This window comes from Malaclemys terrapin, chromosome 14 (genome assembly GCF_027887155.1).
Source record: "Malaclemys terrapin pileata isolate rMalTer1 chromosome 14, rMalTer1.hap1, whole genome shotgun sequence".
NCBI classification, from domain to species: Eukaryota; Metazoa; Chordata; order Testudines; family Emydidae; genus Malaclemys; species Malaclemys terrapin.
Genome location: NC_071518.1, coordinates 40,256,002 through 40,283,083, shown reverse-complemented (window position 1 = coordinate 40,283,083; position 27,082 = coordinate 40,256,002). Strand labels below are relative to the sequence as shown.

The 27,082-nt window shown below is 52.8% G+C and overlaps 1 protein-coding gene across 2 annotated transcripts in view; it reads right to left on the bottom strand.

The window, feature by feature from the left end:
* ST3GAL2 (ST3 beta-galactoside alpha-2,3-sialyltransferase 2) overlaps window positions 1–21,750 on the bottom strand; it is a 93,648-nt gene extending 71,898 nt beyond the window's left edge. Inside the window, exon 1 of one of the 2 annotated variants that reach the window (XM_054048752.1) lies at window positions 21,726–21,750. The gene's annotated coding sequence lies outside the window, so the exon portion shown is untranslated. Of the gene's footprint in view, window positions 1–21,135; window positions 21,365–21,725 lie in introns of those variants that run through there. The other variant, XM_054048753.1, reaches the window with a different exon arrangement.
* Window positions 21,751–27,082: the final 5,332 nt, after the last annotated feature.

The following is a 27,082-nucleotide window of genomic DNA, read 5'->3' as shown; positions in this document are numbered from 1 at the left end:
TCACCGGGTTGCTGATGCGTTAGCCCTCTGCTCATCCCATTCTTGTTCTGCACACTGGAGAGCAGATCCTTTGGCTCCCACTCCAGCAGGACATAAGCTGACATTCCATGGACTATTAAGGGTCTGTAGACCCTAATTTTAGAACCACCGTGCAAGAGAGCACGAGCCAGTAAGTGCAGGCATGGCCAGGACATCTGTTAAGACCCCTTTAAGGTGAGGGGCTGCCTGGGCTGTCTCCAGACAGGGCATGTGGGAGGGGACAGCTGACTAAGCATCGTGTGACTGCCTGCTGGAGGCTGTATTAGAGGAGCTTCTGACTTACTCTTGGGATGACGACTGTTGAGGTAGGCCCAAGGGAAGTCCCTCCACGAGGGCCTAGCACCAGGCAGCCAAGCAAGGAGGAGCTTTTTACAAAGGAAGCTGTTGTCAGTGCACAGCCAGAAGTTTGCTTCAGTCTTCTCACAAAAAACAGCACCTGACCGGACAACTAGCAAAATTACCACAGACAACAAAGGAGAAGGGATGCAGATTGGGATAAGTAAAGAACACAGATCTTCTGACCAATTTGAATAAATTCAAATCAGCGGGGCCAGCTGCTCTTCACCCCAGGGTGCTGAAGGAATTAGCTGAAGAAATCTCAGAGCCACTGGCAATAATATTTGCAAACTCATGGATGACGGGAGAGGTCCCAGAAGACTGGAGAAGGGCTAACTTGGTGCCCATCTTTAAAAAAGGGGATGGGGGAGAAAAGGAGGAGCTGGGGAACTATAGACCAGACAGCCTGACCTTGATTCCTTGGAAGCTACTAGAGCCACGTATAAAACATTCAATTGGCAAATACCTGGAGGGGGTGATCATTAGCAGCGAGCATGAATTTACTAAGAACAAATCATGCCAAACCAGCTGGATTTCCTTTTTTGACAGGGTAACTGGTTAGGTAGACAAGGGGAATGTGGTGGACATAATATACTTGGACTTCAGCAAGGCTTTTGACACAGTCCCACATGACATTCTGATAAGTTAGCTGGAGAAATGGGAGCTCAGCGGAACTACCATTAAGCGGATACAGAATTGATTAAAACCACCACAAACAAAAAGAGTAACTATTAATGGAATGATGTTGGATTGGGGGAGGTCTCAAGTGGGGATCCACAGGGCTCTGTTCTGGATCCAGTGTTGTTTAACATCTGTATTAATGATCTGGCTGTAAGAATAGAGAGCATACCAATCAAATGTGCAGATGACACAAAGCTGGAGGGCGGGAGGGCTGCCAACACTTTGGAGGATGGAGCTAAAATTCAGAGGGATCTTGATAAATTGGAGAACGGGGCTATCAACCACAACATGAAATTCAAAGACTATAAAGTGCTACAGTTAGGGAAGAAAAACCAAATGTACAAATACAGAATGGGGGAAAACTGGCTTGGCAACAAAATTGCTGAGAAGGATCTGGGAGTTGTGGTGTTTCACAACCTCAACATGTGATGCTGCTGCAAAAAAAGCAATGTGTCTGTCCTTTCCAGGCACAAGGAGGGGGGAATTCTGGGAAGGCTCTGGAAGACTAGGGCACTCACCGGTATCCACACTGCAGAGTGGTCACATTAGCAGCTGACAAGTTGTGCTCTCTTGGCCTACTACCCCTGCCAAGGCAGCCTCCGCACTCAAATGGAGGGGCTGTGTGTGTGGACAGGACTCAGGTTATAACTCTGTAGTGAAGACATCCTGAGACAGGAAGTAGATGCTGTGTCAGACTTCATTCTCCCCATGACAATCAATTCCCTGTTTTCCTTTGCTTGGCAGGACTGGGGGCTACCTAATTAGGGCCTGGTAAGCTCCCCATTCATTCTTCATCACAAGACCCTGCATGTTCAGTGCGGACAGCTACGGAGCCAGGCTGGGGGCGGGCAGCTTCGAACATAGCAATGGGGGGAGGGGGAAGAGATAAAGAGTTATAGTAAAATCCCGCCATGTGACACATCAGCAATGGCTCAGACAGCTCCCAGGCTAGGAAAACACAGATCTAGGTCACACTAGGGCAGACACTCACTCCCTCCCTGCCACGGCGAATACCTACAGCCGCTGAGATTCGGCCGTGCGGTGAACTGAATCTAAAGGGGCATCCGTACAAACAGGAGAAGGAACAGGTTTGTCATCAGTGAGTCATAAGGAGCCCGGTCATGAGAACAAGGACAGAGACGGACACACAAACGCTCCTGCTGAGGCGTTCTCAAGCAGCCTTGAGCACAACCTCCCCCACCCCCCCATATAAACAACAGGAGGCCAGTGAGCAGCGCCTGCCCCATCCCAGTGGGTCATGCTCCGAGCCAGACAGAAAGGAAAGCAAGAGGATAGACTTCAGCCAGAGGAGACAGGGACGCTGCGCTGGCTTTACCTAGTCATTTTCAGAGGTCACAGCTGTTGCCTCCGGTGACTAAAATAGCTCTCTCTATGTCCCCAGCGATGGAGAACTGGCTGGATTTCGGAGGGCAGCCTCTGGACTGCAGGAAGTGCAACCAACACCGGGGAATCCCTGGACTCACCCCAGTAGCAGTAGGCAGCTCGGTACTGGTCTGATTCCAAGCCCAGATACCAATAGGCACTACCTGAGAGGGGGGAGGGCAGTTGATAGCAGTGCACGCATGCACCTCTCTCTGCTGGGGAACAAGGGACGGACGATTCCGGCCACTGGAGTTCACATGGTGGCAACTGACCAGCTAGGCCAGGGCTCCCAAACTCCCCTGTCACAGCTCCCTCGTGGTGCCCCTCACAGCACCGTTTGTTTGTACGTCATGCTGGGCTAGGTCCAGCCATGCGGGGTGGGGAGCTCCAACCCCTTCCTCCCAGAGAGGATCCCACCACCCACACACAAGCACAAAGCCTCACGTCGTGGGCTAGAGAAACTCGCCCCCGCCCCCAACAGTTCTCAATGTCCCGCAGGCATCCTCTGTTAGCAAAGAGAACAAGAGCAGCACAGCCACTGGGAGCAGGGTTACGCGTCTCGCGGTATCTCCTCGTCTAACCATCACTCCTACACCAGAGAAGGGGCAGAATCTCACCTGGTCGCACTCCCAAAAGAACAGGAGCTAGCCTGAGACCCAGCTTCAATCCCCTGCTCTGCCACAAGACTTCCTTAGGCAAGTCACATAGTCTGTGCCTCAGTTTCCCCATGTGTGCAAGGGGGATAACAGCACGCTCCTTCTCCCAGGCAGGTGTGAGGATACATGCTCTGAGGAGGCAGATACAGTGAGCAGAGACTCATTGGAACTTCGTGCTGCAGACTCTGCAATGGGCAAGGTGCTAGCCCTCTCCAGCACAGCACAGAGCATAGAATTAGAGAATATCAGGGTTGGAAGGGACCTCAGGAGGTCATCTAGTCCCACCCCCTGCTCAAAGCAGGACCAACCCCAACTAAATCATCCCAGCCAGGGCTTTGTCAAGCCTGACCTTAAAAACCTCTAAGGAAGGAGATTCCACTACCTCCCTAGATAACCCATTCCAGTGCTTCACCACCCTCACAGTGAATTTTTTTCCCCTAATATCCAACCTAAACCTCCCCCACTGCAACTTGAGACCATTGCTCCTCAGTGGTAGCAGACAACAGAACAAGTACAGCATGATATGCTCTGGCCATCCGTGGCCAGAGGATGGCCCCCTGAGGAACGCTGCCAGCTGGCAAGGTCAGAGCCACCCCCACACTCTATCCCAGGGCATTCAGCAGTAGCTGGATGTAGCAAACGGCCTGGCTGGAGGGTACCAGCCAAGCCCTCCCAACAACCACTGATGCTGCTAGACGGACTCTGGTGTTCAGGGAGGAGCTGCTGGCAAAGCCAGGACCGCAGTTCACTGGGGGTCTCGGCTCCGTCAAGCTGGGTCTCAGGCTAGCGCCTGTTCTAATTTGCTATAGACGGTTAACCTGCAACATCCCCTCCCCGGAATCCTAACCCAGAGCTAGGGAAAGGCCAACAGACGGGTGCAGACACTGAGGGCAAGAGTCCGACACTGGAAGATCTGGCACAGACCCACACCAAGTCCCAGAAGGGCAAGGGCAACATACTTCTCAAAGTCACTGTAAACAGAAAGCACCCCTTAAAGAGAGGGACTGAGCCTGGGCGCGCCAACGTCTGGACACTCCTGCAGCCAGCAGATCACTGGGAGAGTCACAGTTTCTTCAACCCCTGCAGGCTCTGGATCAGAGATGAGGGTGCCCCATGCTCTGCCGCCTGCCCGGCGGGCAGCAATTACCACACCTTCCCCCGGCTAACAAGCAAGCCCAGGTCCCAGCTATCCGTGCGGGAGATCAGCTCTCCTAGGAGCCCCATTCTGAGGTTGTTGGTCCAAGGCTCCAGCCATGGCTTGCTCTCCCAGGCAGAGGAGTGAGCTGCGACACTCCCACTCCGCTGCAGCCTTGGGCTCAGCAGGGCTGTGACACAACCCAGGAACAACAGCTGCAAGTGGGGTCTCCCTGCATCCAAAGACAGATTTGGGGTGTAACGAAGAGCTCAGCTGGCGTCAATGGGGAAGGGGAGAAGCAGCTTGATGGGGCTGGTCTGCCTTCTTCCCACAAGCATCCATCAAAGAGGACTGGCTGACCAGAACCTGGCAGGGGAGTGCCGAGCACAGCAGCTCTCACAGGTCCTGGCAGGATGGGGAACATCCCATCTGCCTGGCTCAGACCTGGCCCCCCTGACCACCCTCTGCACGCCAGATGGCGGTTGACCTGCCTGCCCCAGCTGAGGCCTCGCTGCAGGAATAGGCCACCGCCGTTGGGAGCAGTAAGGAAGGTGGCATCAGCACATCTTGGCACTCTGTAGAAGACACTGTGGGTCAGTGGCTGGAATACAGGCCTGGGAGCCAGGAACGACCAAGCTCTGCTGCCTGCTTGTTGGGTGGCCATGGAAAGACACACACACAATGCAGCCTGGGCAGAGATACTGCCCCACCTTGCTGGCTGGCTGTAACAATTAGCAAATGCTTGAAGACCAGGAGACATCCCAAGCTGTGTCATAGGCCTTATACTGCTGTGCTCCAGAGGGAGGGTCTGGACCTCTGGATAAAGAGGCTTTCTGCTCTAGCCCTGCTGTCAACATGAAGCTCCCAGGCGACAGTGATTTGCTAGTATTTTGGGGGCACACAACGTTGTGTTAGCTGCCAACATAACTGCATTGGACCACTGGGGCAGTCAACACTGCTCGCTGGCCACATCTCTTCCTCCAGGGATGAAGGGTGAGCACTGCAGGGCTATTCCACTGTGCTCAAACCAGTTTTGCAGCCCTCCTGCCTCTAGACAGTTAGAGCCACAGCTCCAGCCCTCTGACCTGAAGAGATGTGATACCAGTGCTACCAAAATCAGCCAGCAGGAGGCAGCGTGAGGAGCCATCACCTCATGCCGCTTCCCCATTCCTTACCATATAGATCTCCGCTAGGAACGTGCAGCAAGTTCTGTCCCTACCAATTTCCCCTAGCTGCAGGTTCAGCTGGGAAAAGCGAGTGGGAGCTCATGCAGAATAACCTAACAAACAGTGATGGGGAAGGGTACGAAATGGAGACAGAGGGAATTAGTCCAAACAAAGAGGCCTCACGGACCATTTTACGGTCATGCTGGTAAACAAGAGGAATGTGGGACTGGAAATCAATGGCACAAAACTGGTGTGTCAGAAATTAGGCCTAATTGGTGGCCAAATAATGAGGGGATGGGCTATTCCACCCACCTCTCCCTTTTGGGGTCCTAAAAAGAGACTAGTATCAGGGGGTAGCCGTGCTAGTCTGTATCTACAAAAACAACAAGGAGTCTGGTGGCACCTTAAAGACTAACAGATTTATTTGGGCATAAGCTTTCGTGGGTAAAAACCTCACTTCTTCAGATGCAAAAGTGCACTTCTTCAGTGAGGTTTTTACCCAGGAAAGCTTATGCCCAAATAAATCTGTTAGTCTTTAAGGTGCCACCAGACTCCTTGTTGTTAAAAAAAGACGGTTCTGGGGAGAAGGTGCCTACCACGATGCTGGGTGGCTGCAAGACAACAGAAGGGAAAGAACGCACTTCCAGTTCTGTTGTTTCTCTTTGAAGTCCGTAGAGCTAGCAGAACTAAAATTCATTTACAAATTTAACACCATTAAATTGGGCTTGAATAGGGACTGGGAGTGGCTGGCTCATTACAGAACCAGCTTTTCCTGTCCTGCAATTGACATCTATTATTGGGAGTGGACTACATCCACCCTGATTGAATTGGCCCTGTCAACACTGGTTCTCCACTTGCAAAGTAACTCCCTTCTCTTCACATGTCATTATATAAAGTCTGCATCTAATTTTCACTCCATGCATCTGAAGAAGTGAGGTTTTTACCCACGAAAGCTTATGCCCAAATAAATCTGTTAGTCTTTAAGGGGCCACCGGACTCCTTGTTGTTCTTGTTTAAAGCTGTTGGACACTGGCCACTTGCCTCTTTAGACCCTTTATTCCATCTTGATGAATACACGTGAGCCCAGACAGCAGGTCCAGGATTAGAGAGTTCATAAAAGGGAGGGCCTGGTGGTTTGCACGGGTGTCTGGCTTCCGAGGGGCAAGTCTGAAAGGGAAGCAAACGCCTGCTCGAACCAGGGGCTGCTTCGGGAGAGCCGCACATCACACAACGTGCAGGCCAGCAGCTCTTTTTGCCAACAATTCATTGCAGTGCATGATGGGAAGCAGAGCCGAGGCAGAGCAACTACAGTATTGCCAATCCCAAATGTTCAAAAATCACGAGAGTGGCTTTAAAAATCCCAAGATTATTACAAATAATAGATTTGGGGTTATTTTTATTTACCTTTTGAGCCATTAGCTTCAAAATGTGACCCCTTTCTCCACAGCCACGAGGGCTAGAAACTTACTTTTTCTTTCAGAGTGAAGGCTGAACTCATCACATCTCCACGTGACTCCAGGAGCTGGGGCTTTACAGAAAACAATAAATTACCCTGAGACTCATGATAAAAATCACGTGAGTTGGCAACACTGTGGTTGGCTGCTCTCTGGAGCGTTGGTGCTGGACGAGGTAGGACGGTAGCTGAGCAGCAGATCCAAAGACCATGCGGGCCGACTCCCTGCTGGCTAGACTGCAGGACCAGAACCCAACACTGGGCCTTGATCCCAGGAGCTGGAGATCCCAGGTCCTCAGAGTGCCCGCCCCCATGACAATGCAGTGCCCTGCCTCCAGACACGCTGCCTTGTGGATCTCCTCAGAGCTCCAGGTGGCAAAGGACAGGTTGCTAGCCACTGAAGGACCAGAGTCAGTAGCCAAGCTCTCCCCAATTTCAGGAAGGCAGGATCAATCCCCAGGGATTGCTCAGGGGGCAAAGTGGATACTGCCCGCACATCATCAGTAGGGAAGAGCGGAGTGGTGGGCTCAGGAGAGCTCCCAGTACTACCCCAGCATCAAGCACTTCCACAGATGGCCCTGGGAGAGGAGCCCATTGGTGCCAAGACGAGGGACATGCCTGCTTGAAACGCCTATAGTGCAGAGCAGCAAATACTGCCTTCCCCAGGTGTGCCACGCTCCAGAGAGAAGGTCTGGACGGGCTGTGCAGGCTAGACTGCCTGAGAGCAGCGGGAGAGTTCAGAGAGAACCCAGTGCATCTCCTGTTTGAAGCACTTCGCAGACACTGAATCTCCATGTCCAAGAAGCCCTCCAGGCCTCCCCCTGTTTGACACATGAGGAAATGGAGGCGCATGCAGGTGAAGCAACTCATCAGGGTTAGCAGCAGAGCCGGGAGTAAAACTCTGGCCCCCAGCCGCCATCCTGCACCCCATGCCAGGATGCCACATGCCCCCCAGATGCACACTCCTAATGATATGTCTGGCAGTCTCATTTGCACCAACTGGGGATCTGACCTCCAGGGGGGGCATGATCCAGATGTTAGGGAGCTAGCTTGGGACCCAGGGGGGCTATGGTTCCCAACTCCTTGCTCTGCCACTGTGACGTTCCCCTCTAGTGTTATCTGGACCGGTGATCTGCTAGGTCACCCCAATCCTTGACTCTGGGAGCCAGCCTTACCCTGCTCTGCTGTGAGAACCCCACTCCTGGGCTGGTCACGCACAGCCTCTGGCACGTAAGCTGCTCCCAGCTCCTTGCAACCGAATGACACTAGCCAATAGCTCCGGTCCCAGACACAACCCTAGGAACCTCCGTCCTGCAGTGTCCAGTTATGCCCGTTGGACACTGCAAGCTTATATGAGCTCGTCAATTTAACAAAGAAATTGATAGGTACCAGGCTTGTTATCCCAAGGGGAGTTTCTGACACGCTTCAAACCAAACACACTGCTTCAGGTAGAACAAACCAACCGATTTATTAACTATAAAGACACATTTTAAGTGATTATAAGTCAATCTCAAACAGGGGGTCGTGAGGTTATTACCTCCCGCTTTGCCTCCAGCATTTATAATGGTGTTATAAATTAAAAACACTTATATATTTAAGGGGGGGGTGGCACTCAGAGACTTGCTATGTGAAAGGGGTCACCAGGACAAAAGTTTGAGAACTACTGTTATAAGTCAAAACATAAGTCAGAGTTAGTTACCAAAAGAAAAGAAAATCGAAGCACCCAGTCTAAACTTTTGACCCTATTAGGCCAGGCAGCAACTAGATGAAGCAGTTTCTCACCCCACTGGATATTGCAGTCCTTAATATACAGGTTTGTTCCTTAAACCTGGGCCAGTCTCCTCTGTTGGAATCTTGTCGTCGTCTTCTTCTCAGTGTCTTGGTTCCTTGTAGCATAGGTGGGGGCAGGAGAAGGCCCAGTATGTGTCCACGCTGTCTGTTTTATACCCTCAGTCCATGTGCTTGAGGAGCACAAGTCCAGGCATGTCTGGGGGCATTGCTGAGTCTCTCCAAGCAAGGTTGAACAATTCCCCTGGGGCGGGCTCATGGAGGTGAGTCATCGCATTGTAGCTCCCTTGCTGGACAATGGCTGTTGATGGTTGTTTGACACCTGCCCGGGCGTTGGTTACTTTCCTTGCTGTTGCCTCTGGGAAGTGAATATCTGGCTGATTCCCCAACTTACAGCATGCTTTAGTGACCACCATACTACACAATTCTCATAACTTCATGTGTATCTCTATGGATAGAGAAATGACTTTCAGCAGATCGTAACCTTTCCCCTGATACACAAAACATGGCTTGGAAGGTAAATCACGATTCTATGTAAATGGGGAATCTGGGGATTACAGGACGCTCCCCCAAGGTGTAGAGTGGCACAGCCACACGTTACCTGTGGGACCTTGGGCAAGTCCTCGTTTCTCTGTGCTCAGATCCCCAGCTTACAGATGAGGCACAAAGGAGCCAACAGCACATCCCTCCTGCACAGGGGTGTTTGGAGGCTAGAACCATTAACGATCGAGAGGTACTCCGGTACCGCCACGAGAACCCAAGGCAGATGCAGCATTTAGTTAAATGGCCATGTTCTAAAACAGCATTAAGAGACTCCGAGCAGGTCACATGAACGAATCTCACCGTAATGGCTAGTAACCTGCTACTTTCAGTTCCCAAGGAGGCTTCATAAGAGTATCAAATACAGCACCCTCGCCCAAAGATTGGAGTTGTCCCTTTGAACGGGGGGGGACGGGGGGGACGGGACGGACGGACGACTATGGCGCAAAAAAATGTCACTGTGTTGAGTTACTCAAATTCCTGTGTGGCAATTCAGCCAAGCAATTCCCTCCCCCCTTCCCCAGCGTCACATCTCGAACAGACTCCTTCTAAACGGACAGGAGGTTAGGCTGTTCCCAAGCGTCGGATATTGTCTGGAGTAAGAAGAGTGAATGAACCAACTGACTGTGCTCCAGTTTCACAACAGTTCATGTCATTACTTAACAGTGAGCCCTTATGTTTGCCAGGCTATAATTTGCTTTGCTATTGTTCTCACTAGAATGTGTTCAAATCTAGCATGTGGGTGAAATAAGTCTTCACATGTACTTCGTTGTAATCAGACTTCCTTCTCTTAAAGATATAGCACTGTCTCATGCTTACTACCTAAGATACAGAAGGGGATAGGGTATTTGAGAAGGAGAGGGTGTTCATATAACTGCAGGCTGTGCTGTTATCCACAAGGATTGATAGTTCAGATGGAACAAAACGTTACGTAAGGCTGAATTAAGAGGGACTTATGCCTTTAAGTTCAGTATTTAAAATCAAATATCACTAGTTAAGTCAAGTTTTTAAAACCTCTATTACAGCGGTTCTCAGATGTTCAGGCTGCAATGCTACATCGCTCGAAATTGCCCTCTGCTGTTAATTCCCTCTGAAGCACCTGGCACTGGCTACTGTCAGAAGACAGGATACTGGGCTAGATGGACCATTAATCTGACCCAGTACGGCCGTTCTTATGTTCTTCTATACCCTCTACCTTCCAACCCTGTCGCAAATGGCTGAGCCCAGTCACACAACTATAAAGGTCATGTAGCAGACTAGCAAAGCGTGGACTGCATAGGGCACTCCAGTGGCCTCTATTGGCTGGTTCACTAAAAGTTAACAGCCTACTACTGCCACCAGCTAGCCTAGCAACTCCTGTAGCTCAAGCAGGAGCTGCTTGTTCGGTGCTGTTGAAGGTTCTGGGTTCTAAGCCTACACCCAACCCAGGGTGGCCCATTGCACTTGGTTAGAAGATGGCCTGGTCTGCTTGGCTTCATTTGCTCACTCCCAATTGTGGGTTGGTGCCAGTCCTTCCTGGGAGCAAGGATTTATACATAATGTGCCCCTTGCAATCCCTCGGATCGCCTGCAGGTTACACGGCAGCCCAGACTTTCCCTCACATATCTGCATGTGACAGAAGTTGCAGCCAAGCAAGGGGAGATTTAGGACTCAGTTGCTGAAACCTCCAAGAACAGCCTTGGTGATGACAGCTAACAGTAATATGGGCCAAACACTGCTCACCTGAGAGCTCCACTACAGTGAGTTACTAATGGCATTGCAAAAAGAACAGGAGTACTTGTGGCACCTTAGAGACTAACAAATTTATTTGGGTATAAGCTTTCGTGGGCTAGAACCCACTTCATCAGATGCATGCAGTGGAAAATACAGTTGGAAGATATACATTATATATACACACACAGAACATGAAAAAATGGGTGTTGCCATACCAACTCTAACAAGACTAATCAATTAAAGTGGGCTATTATCAGCAGGAGAAAAACTTTTGTAGTGATAATCAGGATGGCCCATTTCAAACAGTTGACAAGAAGGTATGAGTAACAGTAGGGGGAAAATTAGCATGGGGAAATAGTTTTTACTTTGTAATGACCCATCCACTCCCAGTCTTTAGTCAAGCCTAATTTAATGGTGTCAAGTTTGCAGATTAAATTCCAGTTCTGCAGTTTCTTGTTGGAATCTGTTTTTGAAGTTTTTGTTGTTGAAGAATTGTGACTTTTAGGTCTGTAATTGAGTGACCAGGGAAATTGACGTGTTCTCCCACTGGTTTTTTGAATGTTGTAATTCTTGACGTCTGATTTATGTCCATTTATTCTTTTGTGTAGAGACTGTCCGGTTTGGCCAATGTACATGGCATAGGGGCATTGCTGGCACATATCACATTAGTGGATGTGCAGGTGAACGAGCCCCTGATGGTGTGGCTGATGTGATTAGGTCCTATGATGGTGTCCCTTGAATAGATATGTGGACAGAGTTGGCAATGGGCTTTGTTGCAAGGATAGGTTCCTGTGACAGCCCAGAGAGCCTATGGCTTAACTAGACAAGTCAAAGCATGAGAAAGGAAACTGAGGCACGGGGAGACAGGTCATTGGCCAAGCCGGGAATAGAACCCAGATCTCCTGACTCCCAGTCCAGTGCCTGGATGCACTCAACCACAGTGCCTCTCCAGGGATGAGGGGCAAGTAGGATCTGGCCCTTAATGTGGCAAGAAGAGGCATTATGGGTGCTCTGGAAATAGCAAGCCAGAGTGAACAAGCCGTACGTCTCTGGAGAGCTCCACAGGCCGCTGCCCCAGGCATAGACCTGTTGGTTTAGATGAGCTCTGCCTGGGGCATCATCATCAAGGTCTCTTCACCCGGCTGCGGAGCTCAAGCGAGGAGCGAGCTGGGAAGGAGCCGCAGTCCGCAGGGACGCGAGTAATACAATCCCTGTCTTCACGAGATCAGGGGAAAAGGCCTCGGCATCTGGCAAACTTCCTGCAGCAGCTGAAATGCGGATCCTTCCCCAGGGAGGCTGCCAGGGCCAAGACAATTTTACTTTAGTCCAGAGACATTTGGTGTGGGAGGAGGGAAAGGAAAGGGAAGAGAGCCCTGGACCTCCCCTCTCCCCCCTAATGCTCCAGGGTGTAGCCTAGTGGACAGAGATCTCTCTATGGAAGGGCCCAGCTGACTTGGACCTCCCGGAGTGGGGACTGATCGTGGGGCTCTGGGCATGGCAGCCGCTTCTCTCCTCCTCAGGAGTGGGAAGTTGCCCTCCTGGCACTGGGTCGCTGTCCGGCACTGCGTCATGGTGCCCCCACCGCGCTCGGCTGGCCTACCAGGGAGCACCTTGCGCATGGAGGGTGCTAACCCCCATGTTCTCACACGCCCTGGAGAGGGGAGGGAGAGGGAGGAGGGCTCCTTGGCGCCAGCTGAGAAAACACAGCCGAGACGCCACGACGGCTGCTGCTTAGCAGGGGCTGGTGGTTCTGAAATTACAGCCGAGCGTCTCCATGGGAATGCAAAGAGCAGGGAAATGGGTTAACAACGGTTCCCTCCTCTTCCTCTCCACCACTGTTCCAGTGGAGGTTTGAGACGCCTCAGAGACCAGAAGCCCTAGGAGGCCTTGCAGGCTGGAGAGGCACAGCTGGGCTCTGCAGCAGGCCGCAAGCTGTATCTGAGGAGGACCCAGGAAAATCCAGTTGTCCGCTCACCACATCAGCTGCTGCCATTGCTCTACCCCAGGGGCAGCCAACCTGAGCCAGAATTTACCAAGGTACATTGCCAAAGAGCCACAGTAATAGGTCAGCCGTCCCCACATCAGCTCCCCCGACTCCAACCTGCAGCGCCTCCAGTCCCCCGGCAGCCCCACCAATCAGTGCCTCCCACACCCTCCCCATGCCTCCCGCCCGCCACGATCAGCTGTTACGCAGTGCAAAGGAGGCTCTGGTGGAGGGGGGGAGAGCGAGGGCATGGCAGGCTCAGGGGAAGGGGTGGAATGGGGGCAGGGCCTGGGGCAGAGCAAGGGGTTGAGCAGTGAGCACACCCCGGCACATTGGAAAGTTGGCATCTATAGCTCCAGCCCCGGCGTCAGCGCCTGTGCCAGAAGCCGCATATTAACCTACGAAGAGCCGCATGTGGCTCTGGAGCCACAGGTTGGCTTCCATTACATAGGGTTTAAAGTTTGGTTCAATGCCTCCCATCACCCCCACTATAAAACCTGCTCCAATGCCTGTTTCCTAGCGCAATGGGGGCAGTGCAGGGGCGGCCCGTGGACCACTTGCAGCTCAGGAGGGGCAACCAATGTCAGCAACAGGCCCCAGCGCACACAGTGCGGCCAGGCTGCAGCAATTGCGATGAAACGTTGCATGCGGGTACCTGCAGCCTCTGCCGGCACTTCTCCAACTTGCCTGGTAAGTTCTGTGCAGCTGTCAGGCTGCTCGTGCCGCCATTGGCTCGGCAAGTCTGGGCACCCTCCGGCTGGGCCTGAGCAGGCACTGGTGCGGGTTTCTAGACACGTGAGGGATACCTGGAGAGGCACCTTTGCTCAGGCACCCAGCTGAAGATGGTAGAGGAGCTGCTGCACAGGGCTCTCTAGGGAAGGGCCCAGCTGACTTGGACATCCCGGAGGGGGGATTGAACCAGACTTCTCAAAGCCAGGATCACAGATTAATAAGCCCGATGTGAGAGACTGCTGGAAGGAGGCAAACGAAAGCATCGTAATTTACGTCACCAGTGTGCCAAGTGGATGTGCCCAGCCCTCGGGGCCCAAGGAATTAGTTGCATTAGAAATGTTAGCTCGAGCATACCCGCCCGTGGCCGACTACGCTCCTCTTGGCACCAGTCCAGGGCTGGTTTCTTCAGGTCCTGCTGAGGAAGATCCAGCGTGGGGACTACTGCTGGAGAAAACGAGCGCAGCAGCACAGTGACGTGAACCAGCTGCTGCCCGGATCTCTGCTGCCGTTCAGAAAGCTGTAGGCTGCCGCAGAGCTGGGATGTCATGCTCTAACTTCCACGGGATGCTCTTTGGAGCAGTTTGTACAGCACTGAGCACAGTGGGGTCCCGGTCCATGGTTGGTGTCCCTGAGTACTACCACAGGACAAGTCAATATTAATAAGTCTCACTCTGCTGTGGCAGGTGGCTCCCGGATCCTTCTCCCTCCCATAAGGAGAATCACTGGAGAAATCTACCCTCTTCTCTGAGCAAGTGCCATCAACTTAGCTCTGCCTAGTGGGAATGTCGGATGAGAAAGTCTGCCATCTCAGACCCAAGTAACCAGAGCAGAGACCACAGAGTCTGCAGACAGCTCATGCTTGGAGCCTTTCCTCTAGGAGCTAGCCCAAGGGCGGGCAAACTTTTTGGCTCAAGGGCCACATCTGGGAATAGAAATTGTATGGCGGGTCATGAATGCTCACAAAATTGGGGTTGGGGTGCGGGAGGGGGTAAGGGCTCTGGTTGAGTTGTGGGCTCCAGGATGGGACCAGAAATTATGAGTTCAGGGTGCGGGAGGGGGCTCGGGCTGGGATGGGGGTAAGGGCTCTAGCTTGAGGTGGGGGCTCTGGGGTGGGGATAAGGATGAGGGGTTTGAGGTGCAGGAGGGGGCTCCGGGCTGGGATCAAGGGGCTCGGAGGGCGGGAGGGGGATCAGGGCTGGGGCAGGGGGTTGGGGCGCAGGAACGGCTCTGAGGTGCAGGCTCCGGGCAGTGCTTACTTCAAGCAGCTCCTGGAAGCAGCAACATGTCCCTCACCGGCTCCTATGTGGATCCACAGCCAGGCAGCTCTGCACGCTGCCCTGTCCACAGGCACCGACCCTGCAGCTCCTATTGGCTGCAGTTCCTGGCCAATGGGAGCTGCAGGGGCGGCACTTGGGGCAGGGGCAGCGTGCAGGGCAGAGCCCCCTGGCTGCCCCTATGCATAGGAGACAGAGCAGGGCCATGCCACTGCTTCTGGGAGCCGCGTGGAGTGGCCCCCGACCCTTCTTCCCGGATGGAGCACCAGAGCGGGGCAAGCCCCAGACCCTGCTTGCCAGCGGGAGCTTGAGGGCCAGCTTAAAAAGTCTGTAGTTTGCCCACCCCTGAGCTAGCCACAGAGAGATCAGACCTTCTTCTAGAAGCAGCTCTGTGAAAACTGAGCCAAGCCTCATCCATCTCCGTCTCTGTTATTCAGAACCTGTGGGTGGCAGAGACACTGACGAGCATCAGGTCCATTTTCTCAGCGCTGCTGGCAGGCTAGCTAGTCACTGTGACATGGGACTCAAGAGGGAGGCTGGTGGATGGCAGGTTAGAAAACAGATCCTCGCCATAGCAGCACCCAGGATGCTGAGAAAGGGGTACAAAAGCAGAGTGCTCCATAGTGGCCGAGAAACTCCGGTGTGTGAGGGATGGGGTAGGAGTGCTACACCCACGGCATTTTATACTCGCCGCTGGTGTGCAAGCATTTTAGAGGCGCTGCTAAAGCCAGGGGAGAAATAAAGATCTCCCTCCAGGAGCTGGACGCTTCCCACGAACAGCAAGAGTCCAAGGATCTATGATAAAAATTAAGCTGCGATCCCAGGCCTCACACAGGGCCACCCTCAAAATAGCACAGCTGCTGTGTAACTCGACTGGAAGTGTGAAAGTCCAGTGTGCCACTTCCACAACACTACCACACTGGATCTCCACCTTCCTGAGGTCCAGACAGCTACAGTCTGGGAAGGGATCGAGAAACAGGATTCAAATGCCCCCAACTTCCATAAAAACAGAAAGCTACACGGCCACTCCGGAGGTCACAGGGGCTAGAGAAATACCCTAGCGAGCTCTGTGGCCATGAGGCACCTACCAAGTGAAATGTAGCACCAGGGGGTCACAAACTGGTATCGCGGTGTTCTTCAGCTAGCACCCATGGCCTTTGGTAGGGGGCCAATCCTGGACAATGCCCCTTGCAGCGAACGGGACGGGAGGATGCTCAGCAAACAGGATAGGGCCCCGCCTCCCTGCCACATGCACCACAGACTAAATGCATTCAAGCTTAGCAGCTCCGCTGCATCATGTCGTCCTTCCCACATGCTCCCTCCCCTCACCCCGAACAGGGCCCAATTACAGAGATGTGTGTGAATAGCTTCCCCAGTCACAAACCTCCTCTGCCTGCCTGCTCCGTTCAGCCTCTGTCTCCTGCATGATGTTAGGGACTGAATCGGCCAGGCAGCGGCATCAGCCAGGTTTGCCATCTGCACCGACGGGGAAGGGAACGCCGAACCAGCACAAGGCAGGGACACGGAGCAGGGAACAGTGACTGATGCGCAGGCTGCCAGGGGGCTCCACCGGCTCTGTTCTGCCCTCGCGTCCCAGCCACGCCACGAGCGCTAGGACTTCCCCCATCATGCAGGCTATTCCTGCACACACAGGCTCCCAGGAGCTCTTAGCCAGCAAACTAAAGCCTTGGCAGGGGGAGGGGAAGACGTCAGGCCGAAGGGGAAAGCAAAGCAAAGCTCCATGCAGGGGACTTCCAACCTGCCTGACAGCCACACTCCAGGCTGGAGGAGCTCCAGGGCAGTGTATACCACCAACTCATCAGGAACACCCACCATCTGTAGAGATCTCTCTGCAGCCTGCCGGGGCTGACGCGGGATTCACCCAGAAGCAGTGGGAAAGGAGCAGCGATCCCAAGTCTTTAATTTAAAATGTTATTTTGGAGCCCTGGGAGTGACTCTGAAGGGAGGGTGGGACCGGGTGAACCCTGGCCCGAGGAAACAGGGCTGGGGAGGAGAGTAGCCTTGTTGAGCAGAGCACACAGGACACTGATCAATTTTAGATCTATTTCCTCATTGGTTTTACCCGCGCTCCCTCGCTCTGAAGCGCACACAGGAAGGGATGCGCCTACTGGCTTTGTTACCCATTGCTAGGAACGGCCTTGGCACGCCTCCTTCCACGGCTGAACGCTCAAAGCATGGAGACACTTGTCTTATGGGTACTTTCTCCTAAGACAGGGGACTCAGGAGAACTACTTCCCACCTTCTTCACTGCTATGCCTCTCTGGGAAGCATGTTCTCCCAAGGTCGTGGTTTTATTAGCGGTTAGGTGTCCCATGGCGATCTACCTGCACAATGTGCGTCTCTGCTCTGAAAAGCAGTGCAGGAAAGGAAGCGTTATTTGCATTTCTTTAATTATCTGACTTCTAGCAGCCCCCAAAGGCGACCAATCCGGGTGCGCTTGTGCTCAGTATGGTACAAGCCAGTAAGTAGCAAAGAGCGACTGGAGAGCTTACGTTCCTTCCTGAAAAGAGCCTTTGGCATCAAATCTTTTAAAAAGCCACTACACTGGCGCACTGGACCATTTAAAAAAAAAATGCACATCACATTATTCTACTATAATGCCCCAAAATCCACTACTGCTTAAGGTAGCAACACTACAGCGTCTGGCGTCATTAGTGCAACTGGGAAATTCCATAGGACAGTAGCGTGTAGGGTGCAACCCCTCCCCCCCCCCCACCTCCGGGAATATGCAGGGCTAGCAGGCAGGGAGGGGGCCCTGACTGCTGGTCTCAGATTTCATTTAAAACACGTCAAGGCCAGATTTTGACGTGCTCAGCAACTTGACGGCAAATGTGCCGCGCTCGCAAGGAAAGACGCTTTCCCCTAACTGCCGGTACTGCAAGCTCACAGCATCCGAGGAACACGCAACCCAGCCCCACTCGACTACCCCCTGCCCTGTCGCCATCACCAGCAACGCGAGCTCTGCACAGAGATGCACCAGACAGACTAGCTAGCCTCGCCGGCAGGGCTCGGGAGTCAATATGGCTGGCGTAAGAACTCTTGGGTCATTAAAGCAAGCAGCTCTGGACAAGCAGCCCCAAGGGGCCGTGTACCCAAATAAACACACGTGAGCTCAAGACCCAGGCTCAGCTCACAAAGGATTCTGCTAAACAGCTGGATGACAGCCTGGGCTACCACCTAGTCCTAGCTGCAGCTGATGGGCTGTGGGATCTCCAGCAAGTCACCTCCCAGGTGCCTCCGCTCCCCCTGCTGTGGAACAGGGCTGTTCCCCCCTTCGCGCTCAAGAAGGGAGGATCAGGTACCCTGGAAAGCTACGGAAAAGCATCACCTGCTTTCCCAGTGGAGGTATCTTCCATGCACACGACTCCCATAGGCCCAAAAGGGAGGTCAGTGCACACGGAGACCCTGCAGGATGGGGCCCAAGGTCAGTGCTAAGCAGTAACCCCCATTCCTCTCATCAGGACAGGAACGGGCTGGAAGCAGCGGACGCCACACCAGGAACACACCACGCAGGCTTCTCTTCGGGTTTCTATTCTAATTAACGATTGCAGGCAGAGTCCAACCGACTCCATCACCTTCGCTTGGCAGGAGCCTTTAATAAACCTGGGAAGCTGCCAATTTCAGGCCTATTAAACGGACAGCATTTGAGTGCTGAGCTACAGGTTACTGCAGGTGACAGAACCCCCATTCTGTTATCTAGGACTCCAGCAACTCTATCCCATTGTGAAGTCTCTTCCCTTTGGTCTTTGGGGATCTAGATATATTTTTTTGATCTGTCAGCACCAAGTTAATGGGACCACGATGAAAACCCTTTGGCCAGGCATCTGCAGTGCAACAACAGGAATCTTAAAGGCTGCCCCGAGAGACAAAAATAAAAAAATTGCGGTGAAGCCAAGTAGCTGCAGAGTCTAGTGTCTCGGATTACAAGGTTAACAGTTTCCTGTCTCCTTCCTTCCCTCTGGCCCCAGTGTCTGCTGCAGACAGAACATCTGGCTCTGATCAAATCTGCTCACTCCTGCACGCTGCATAACTTTCAAGCTGGGCTTCTCATCCATGCCTCAGCCAGTCACGGCCAAGCTCCGGCGGATGGCAGCGATCCAAATGGGAGGTAAAAACTTGCCCACTGCAGCAGCGTGCTCTCCCCTCCTTGGCGTAAGTTTTCTAGAGCAGAGGAGAGTTAGAAGCACTGATCAGCCCCAGGGTGATAATAAGGTCCCAATTCGCAGAGGTACCCACCACTCACATATCCCACCAGTTTGGCTACAATGCAGAAGACAGCACAGTCCCCAGGAGCACACCTAGGCCTTTCTTTACAGCGGTGCATTGCAGGCAGCGTGGTGGACAGTGGGCATTGCTATTGAAAACCAGAAGAACAGGAGTACTTGTGGCACCTTAGAGACTAACAAATTTATTAGAACATAAGCTTTCGTGGACTACAGCCCACTCCACGAAAGCTTATGCTCTAATAAATTTGTTAGTCTCTAAGGTGCCACAAGTACTCCTGTTCTTCTTTTTGCGGATACAGACTAACACGGCTGCTACTCTGAAACCTGTCATTATTGAAAACCAGTTACCTCTCCACCACCAGCTGGCGGAGAGGAGGGAGAAATCAATGCTGAGCTCCCACTGCTGGGCTTAAGGACTGTTGTTTCAGCAAATACATGGTGGGATGCAAGAGTGATTTCATTTAAGGAGAGGCAGGAGCCCCCCAGACCATACTGAGCACAAGGAAAATGCAACAGTGGCACAAGAGGACAGGAAGCAGCAGGCCACGCACTGGCCTATAAGGTGCTCACGTAGCCCTAGCAGGAGGGAGGACGAGTTGATATCATAGGGTCATGAAGCACTCTCAGTGGCTTGCTTGGAGCATCAGGCTGGACATACCTAGAGAACCTAACCCCTACAAGTTCACATGCCAACATGGCCAATTCAGCCCCTCATCTTTCTGGAGAAAGAAACTGAACCCTATTGGCTTTACAGCATTGAGACTTTTTTGGACCCTGCCTGGTAGAAGTCCTGTCTCCTGTGTATGGACGTTAACAGTCCAGTTACCATCAGAAGACCCTGTGAAGAAGGGGGATCACTTGCTGGGTGCCACAGCTGCTGACTTTTGCTGGTCAAGTTGTACCCATTTTTTTTAAAATGCTGGTCACCCAGCTACAGGAGAGCTGACTGCATTGACAGCTCATTTCCATTCTACGCCGTACAACAAGAGAACATTAATTACAGAAACTCTCCTGGCCTGGACTAGGAATATGCCAGGAAAAACCCAGATTGACTTTGAGATCCCAGACTTGACTTAGCAAAGGGCTGGGGGAGAAGCCACAATTGATTTTCGCTTGAGAACTGAGCAGACAGAATCCCGACGTCAATGAGAGGCACTAGACTCGGGATCTCAGGACATAGGAGCCTGTCGGCGGGTTTTTAGAGCAGTTTGATTCTGGAGAAACTCACGGCAAGTATCCCATGGAAGTGCTAGGAAAAGAAGGGGTTTGTCCCTAAATCACCGCTCAAGATGCCCTTTCTTCCTGACGAACTAGGCATTCGCCCATGAAAGCTTATGCTCCAATACATCTGTTAGTCTTAAAGGTGCCACAGGACCCTCTGTTGCTTTTTACAGATCCAGACTAACACGGCTACCCCTCCGATTCATGATGGAAGGCCCTCTAATTCGGACGCAAGGCCCAGGCTCCTGCTCTCCACCAGACATCCAGTGGCCATGCCACAACGCACAAAGGCACATGGCACTGGGAGGGCAAAAGGAAAGACAACACTAGGTTTGCTGAACAGTTCAGCAAACAAACCAACCCACCCGTAGCATACCTCCACGATGTCTAGCAACGTGCTAGAGATGGTCACGAACCGCACCAGGTGCCCAGTTAAAGCGACATTGGCACGTAGGACTTTCTCCACTCCACAGCCCGGCTACCCTTCCTTTCCTCCCCGCATGCCTGGCGAGGGGCAATTCTCACCAAGCACCAGCTGCCTGTGTTACCTCCTTCCGCAGAGAGCGGCTCACTACACATTGACCCCCACCGGTTTAAGGACAGCCTGACCCCAGGGTCAGCGGCTCCTAGGCTCAGCTCAGGAAAAGACAGACGTGTACGTTACAAAACAAGCCGCAAAGCAATTCCTAAGTGCTAATCTAGGGCTCCCTCGGGGGCCCAGGACATGGCTTGGGCTCAAATGCCACAATCAAAATGTCAACCGAGCCGACAACCCTTTGAAATGCACCTTTCGATCAGGCCGGACTTCACGTCTATGACAAGTCCCCGGGCCGGTCTGTAAATCCCGCGGCTGTCACGGTGCTGGTTTGCTCGCCCGTCGCAGGGAGAGGAGCCCCAGCAAGCCAGAGGCACTGCGGTGAAGGGAAGCTCGCAGCAGGCGGAGAAGCCGGAGTTAGAGACGCCCCCATCCCTTGCCCCGCAGGGCAGGCCCGGGGGAAAAGCCACGCCGCAGGTACGCGGCGGCAAAGCCAGCGGTTGTGGTGGCAAACACGCCGCCCGGTTCGAGCCCCGCCGGCCCGGCAGAGCGGGGGTGGGAGGACACCGCTACTGGGGGGGCTCCGGCTCCGGCTCCACCCACGCAAGACAAAGCAACTCCCCTCCGCTCTGCTGTCACCCGCGCCCCGGCCGGAGCCCCGTCCCGTCCCGCGCGGCAGCGAGCCCGCCTCGCGAACCGGACCCGCCGGGGGAAGCGGCAGCTATCCCGACAGCCCAGCCCGCCTCCGCCCGCCGCTCGGCTGCAGGGGAGCGGGGCCAGCAGCCCCCGAGCCGAGCCCCGCATCCCGCATCCCGCATCCCCGCGCGCGGCAGCATCGGCACCTGGCTCCGCTCCGCTCGGCTCGGCAGCCCCTCGGCGCTGCTGCGGGACCGCTGGGGCCGGGCGGCACGATCGCTCCCGGCCGGCGGCTGCTGCCCTTCTACCCGCCCACCCGCGGCAGCCCCACTTCAGCTCGCAGGGGCCCCCTGCCCGCTGCTGGCAGAGATTTCAGGGGGAGGGGGCGGTCCCACGCGACGCTGGGAGTTGTAGTCCACGCGGGGCCAACAGCCCCCGGCAGACCGCAGCGCTGCTGGGGGACGGAAACTACAACTCCCATGATGCGCTGCGCGCGGAGCCGCGGCTCCTGCCGGGGCTGGCGGGACTTGTAGTCACCTGGGCCTCCAGGGGCTTTCTTCCTCGGGAACAGCCGGGCCAGGGGAAACTACCGTTCCCAGCATGCAACGCGCCCGCCTAGACTAAAAGCCACAGCTACTGCGGGCTGTGATCAGAAATGGGGAAGGAGGAATTCAGGGATGTTGTGGAGGCCAAGCAAGACTATAACAGGAGTCAGAAAGGAACTAGATAAGTTCATGGAGGATAGGTCCATCAATGGCTATTAGCCAGGATGGGCCGGGGTGGTGTCCCTAGCCTCTGTTTGCCAGAAGCTGGGAACGGGCAACAGGGGATGAATCACTTGATGATTCCCTGTTCTGTTCATTCCCTCTGGGGCACCTGGCACTGGCCACTGTCAGAAGCCAGGATACTGGGCTAGATGGACCCTTGGTCTGACCCAGTGTGGCCATTCTTATGTTTTGGAAACAGGTCAGCTATTCCCAGGGTCTGACACCGACAGCCCGCACAGCCCGAGAGCAACCAGGGACATGGCTTGTGACAGGCTGTCCCACCCCCGCGTGCACAGTGCAGCCTAGACTCACTCCCCACTAGGGTGACCAGAGAGCAAATGTGAAAAATCGGGACGGGGGTGGGGGGTAATAGGAGCCTATATAAGAAAAAGACCCAAAAATCGGGACTGTCCCTATAAATCGGGACATCTGGTCACCCTACTCCCACTACAGTTCCATGGCCCAGACCCACAAAGGTACATGGGTGCCCAGCCCTAGTCTCAGGTTGAAATGCATAAATTCTGGTTTTGTCTCCATTGCAAATCAATCCACCAAACTCCTACTGAACCCCATAGGCACCTAAGTTTCTAGGCATCTGGATACCTATCTCCACCTAGGCCCCAAAACAATGCAGTGGAGTGGGGAAGCAGATGTTCATCTTCCTAGGTCACAAGCAGGGCTGGGCCTGGGAGGCATGCTCAGAGGCTCCTACCAGGTCAGATCCCATTCGCAATCTGGCAGGCAGAGGCCATAGCAGCAGTCACCCACCTTCTAACTCAGGGATGTGGGAGGCCCGTGTTCAACTCCCCATCTGCAAGAGGGAGAGAAAGGAATTGAACAGGGTGGAGGGTGCGCTAACCACAGAGCTATGGGGTATTATGATTTGGGGGGGGGTGTTAGGGTTACCAGACAGCAAGTGTGAAAAATCGGGACAGGGAGTGGGGGATAATAGGCGTCTGCATAAGACAAAGCCCCAAATATCAGGATTGTACCTATGAAATCAGGACATCTGGTCACCCTAGGGTGGGACTCCCTCAATCTCTCCTGTTGATGCTGTTCCACTGCGGACAAATAATGAAAAGGGGATTGGACCTTGGATCTCCTAAATGGTTGTCCTAACCACTGGGTTACAGAGTCCTTCCCACTTGCTTGTTTTTTCTGTCTCTCTGGCCTAATGACTAGTTAATCCACAGTGGAACAGCTTCAGCAGGAGAGACTGAGGGACCCTCCTATCAGAATATCCATAGCTCAGTGGTTAAAGCACACGCCTGAGAGATATGAGATCTCTGTTCCCCTCTTCCCATGGGCTAGCTTAGGCCTACCGTGCTGGCTCGTTTGCATTCCATTCTAAGGCACCTATCTCTCCCCATTCATTGTATAGGGAGCCTGGGAACCTAACTCACGCTTTGTGCATCACAGTGTTGTTCCTCAAGTATCGGGGTAGCCGTGTTAGTCTGGATCCACAAAAACAACAAGGAGTCTGGTGGCACCTTAAAGACGAACAGATTTATTTGGGCATAAGCTTTCGTGGGTAAAAAATCTCACTTCTTCAGATGCATGGAGTGGAAGTTACAGATGCAGGCATTATATACTGACACATGGAGAGCAGGGAGTTACCTCACAAGTGGAGAACCAGTGTTGACAAGGCCAATTCAATCAGGGTGGATGTAGTCCACTCCCAATAACAGATGAAGAGGTGTCAATTCCAGGAGAGGAAAAGCTGCTTCTGTAATGAGCCAGCCACTCCCAGTCCCTATTCAAGCCCAGATTAATGGTGTTAAATTTGCAAATGAATTTTAGTTCTGCTGTTTCTCTTTGAAGTCTGTTTCTGAAGTTTTTTTGTTCAAGAATGCTAACTTTTAAATCTGTTATAGAATGTCCAGGGAGACTGAAGTGTTCTCCTACTGGCTTTTGTATGTTACCATTCCTGATATCCGATTTGTGTCCATTTATTCTCTTACGTAGGGACTGTCCGGTTTGGCCACGTACATGGCAGAGGGGCATTGCTGGCCCATGATGGCATATATAACATTAGTAGAGGTGCAGGTGAACGAGCCCCTGATGGTGTGACTGATGTGGTTGGGTCCTCTGATGGTGTCGCTAGAGTAGATATGGGCTTATGCCCAAATAAATCTGTTAGTCTTTAAGGTGCCCCTGGACTCCTTGTAGTGTTGTTCCTGTGATTCATTAGGCACTACGATGATGTTCATGGCAACGCTAAGTCCCTTTGCAGATCCGGGCTCACGTGTTTATCTGACCTGCCGTACTGTCTCTTCTTGCTTTAAATTAACTGCTCATTTGAAAGTTACACTGCTTTGAGCCTTAGGGCTTGGCTACACTCGGGACTTCCCAGCGCTGCCTCTCCAAAGGGAGTAGCGTGCAGCGCCGCAGGCACTGATTACACTGGCGCTTTCCAGTGCTGCACTCGCTGCGCTCGGGGGGGTGTTTTTTCACACCCCTGAGTGCAGCAAGTTGCAGTGCTGTACAGTACCAGTGTAGCCAAAGCCTTAGAGAGTTTCCTTAAATACACAGTTCAGCTCATAAACCCGTTATCCCACTTCTCTGAACTTGCTTAACTTCTTGGAATTCAAAGTATCATCCAATATACCCACTTTTGTGTATTCTAAATTTTTCTCATGTTAAAAACAATTGCAGATATTCCAAAGCATCTTTAGCTAAGGGTCTCAAATCTAACTTGCAAACATTAATTCTCCCAAACAGCCCATGAGGTAGGTATTATTCTCTTCCTTTCAGATGGGTACCAAAGAGGCTAGAGAACTTCCCCAAAGTCATCCAATGAATCACTGGAAGTGCTTCACTGGAAACTGGGGTTTAGGAATCCCCTGCTTATTTTACCATTATACAACTCTGATATCTGTGAGCCTGGGGGATCGGTTTAATTGCTTAACTCTACCAATTACTTTGAAAGGGACATTGCATTTTAATTGCATTGTAATTAGAGTTGAGAAGCAGCACTATCTCGTAGCAAGGAATCAGGACACTTGGGTTCTGTTCCCTGCTGCGTGACCTTACACAAGTCATTTCCCCTCCACTCTTTCTCTAATTAGAATTAATATCTTTGAGGCAGAGACCCTCTGCGACTATACACATGTATTGCACCTCGCTCCATGGGGGCTCAACTAATAATCAGGGATAAATTTTCTTAATCAGGACAATAAGACATTCTGATAAAGAGGCAGGTGATTCTCTTCTCTTCACCAAGGCACCCTTTTTGAGATGGCTTCTTTCTCCCGCTCTCCGATCTGAAAACATGTCTATGAAGATTTATTGCATCTGACGAAGTGGGTATTCACCCACAAAAGCTTATGCTCCAATATGTCTGTTAGTCTATAAGGCCTTGGCTACACTTGCAGATGTACAGCGCTGTGAGTTAAACCTGTCTTCGTACAGCTGAGTAGGGAAAGCGCTGCAGTCTGTCCACACTGACAGCTGCCCAGCGCACTCTTGTGGCCACATTTGCAGCACTTGCAGCGGCATTGGGAGCCGTGCATTATGGGCAGCTATCCCACAGAGCACCTTTTCCCATTCTGGCGCCGTGGGTTGTGGGAAGGGGGCGTGGGTGCAGGGCATTCTGGGTCCTGTCCCAACGCCCCATGATGCATCACTTCGCATCCCAGAAATCCCTTTGTTTCCGTCCACCTTTGGCGCCATCTTTCAACGGTTTCTGTGCAGCGCGATCTGTCTGCGGGAAATGGAGTCTGAACTGCTGAGGCGTATGCTGACAAGTCTCGCCAGCACGTCACGTTTGGCTGTCGAACTATTCCTTAAGATCCAAAGTGACAGTGAGAGTGAGGGTGAGGAGTCCGACGATGCTATCGAGCCGCGTAACACGTACGACATGAAATTGCTTGTGGCATTCACAGACATACTCAGCACCGTGGAATGCCGCTTTTGGGCTCGGGAAACAAGCACCGAGTGGTGAGATCACATCATCATGGAAGTCTGGGATGACGAGCAGTGGCTGCAGAACTTTCGGATGAGAAAAGCCACTTTCATGGGACTATGTGAAGCGCTCGCCCCGACCCTGCGGCACAAGGACACGAGATTGAGAGCTGCCCTGCCAGTGGAGAAGCGGGTGGCTATTGCAATCTAGAAGCTGGCAACTCCAGACAGCTACCGGTCGGTCGCAAACCAGTTTGGAGTGGGAAAGTCGACCGTTGGAATCATGTTGATGCAAGTTTGCAGGGCCATTAATCGCATCCTACTCAGAAGAACCGTGACTCTGGGTAACGTGCAGGAAATAGTGGATGGCTTTGCACAAATGGGGTTCCCTAACTGTGGAGGGGCGATAGATGGGACGCACATTCCTATTCTGGCACCACCCCACCTCGGATCCGAGTACGTTAATCGGAAGGGGTATTTCTCTATGGTTCTCCAGGCGCTTGTGGATCACTGTGGGCGTTTCATTGACATTAACACAGACTGGCCCGTAAAGGTGCATGACGCATGCATCTTTCGGAACACTTGGCTGTTCAGGAAGATGCAGGCCGGGACTTTTTTCCCAGAGCGGAAGATCACGGAAGGGAAGGTGAAATGCCCATTGTGATCCTTGAAGATCCCGCTTACCTGTTAATGCCGTGGCTCATGAAACCCTACACAGGGAGCCTTGACAGCAGCAAGGAACGGTTCAACTACAGGCTGAGCCGGTGCCGAATGACTGTGGAGTGTGCCTTTGGTCATTTAAAGGGCCGCTGGCAATCTCTGTATGGGAAACTGGACTTGGCCGAAAACAACATCCCCGCGGTTATATCCGCGTGCTGTGCCCTCCATAATAT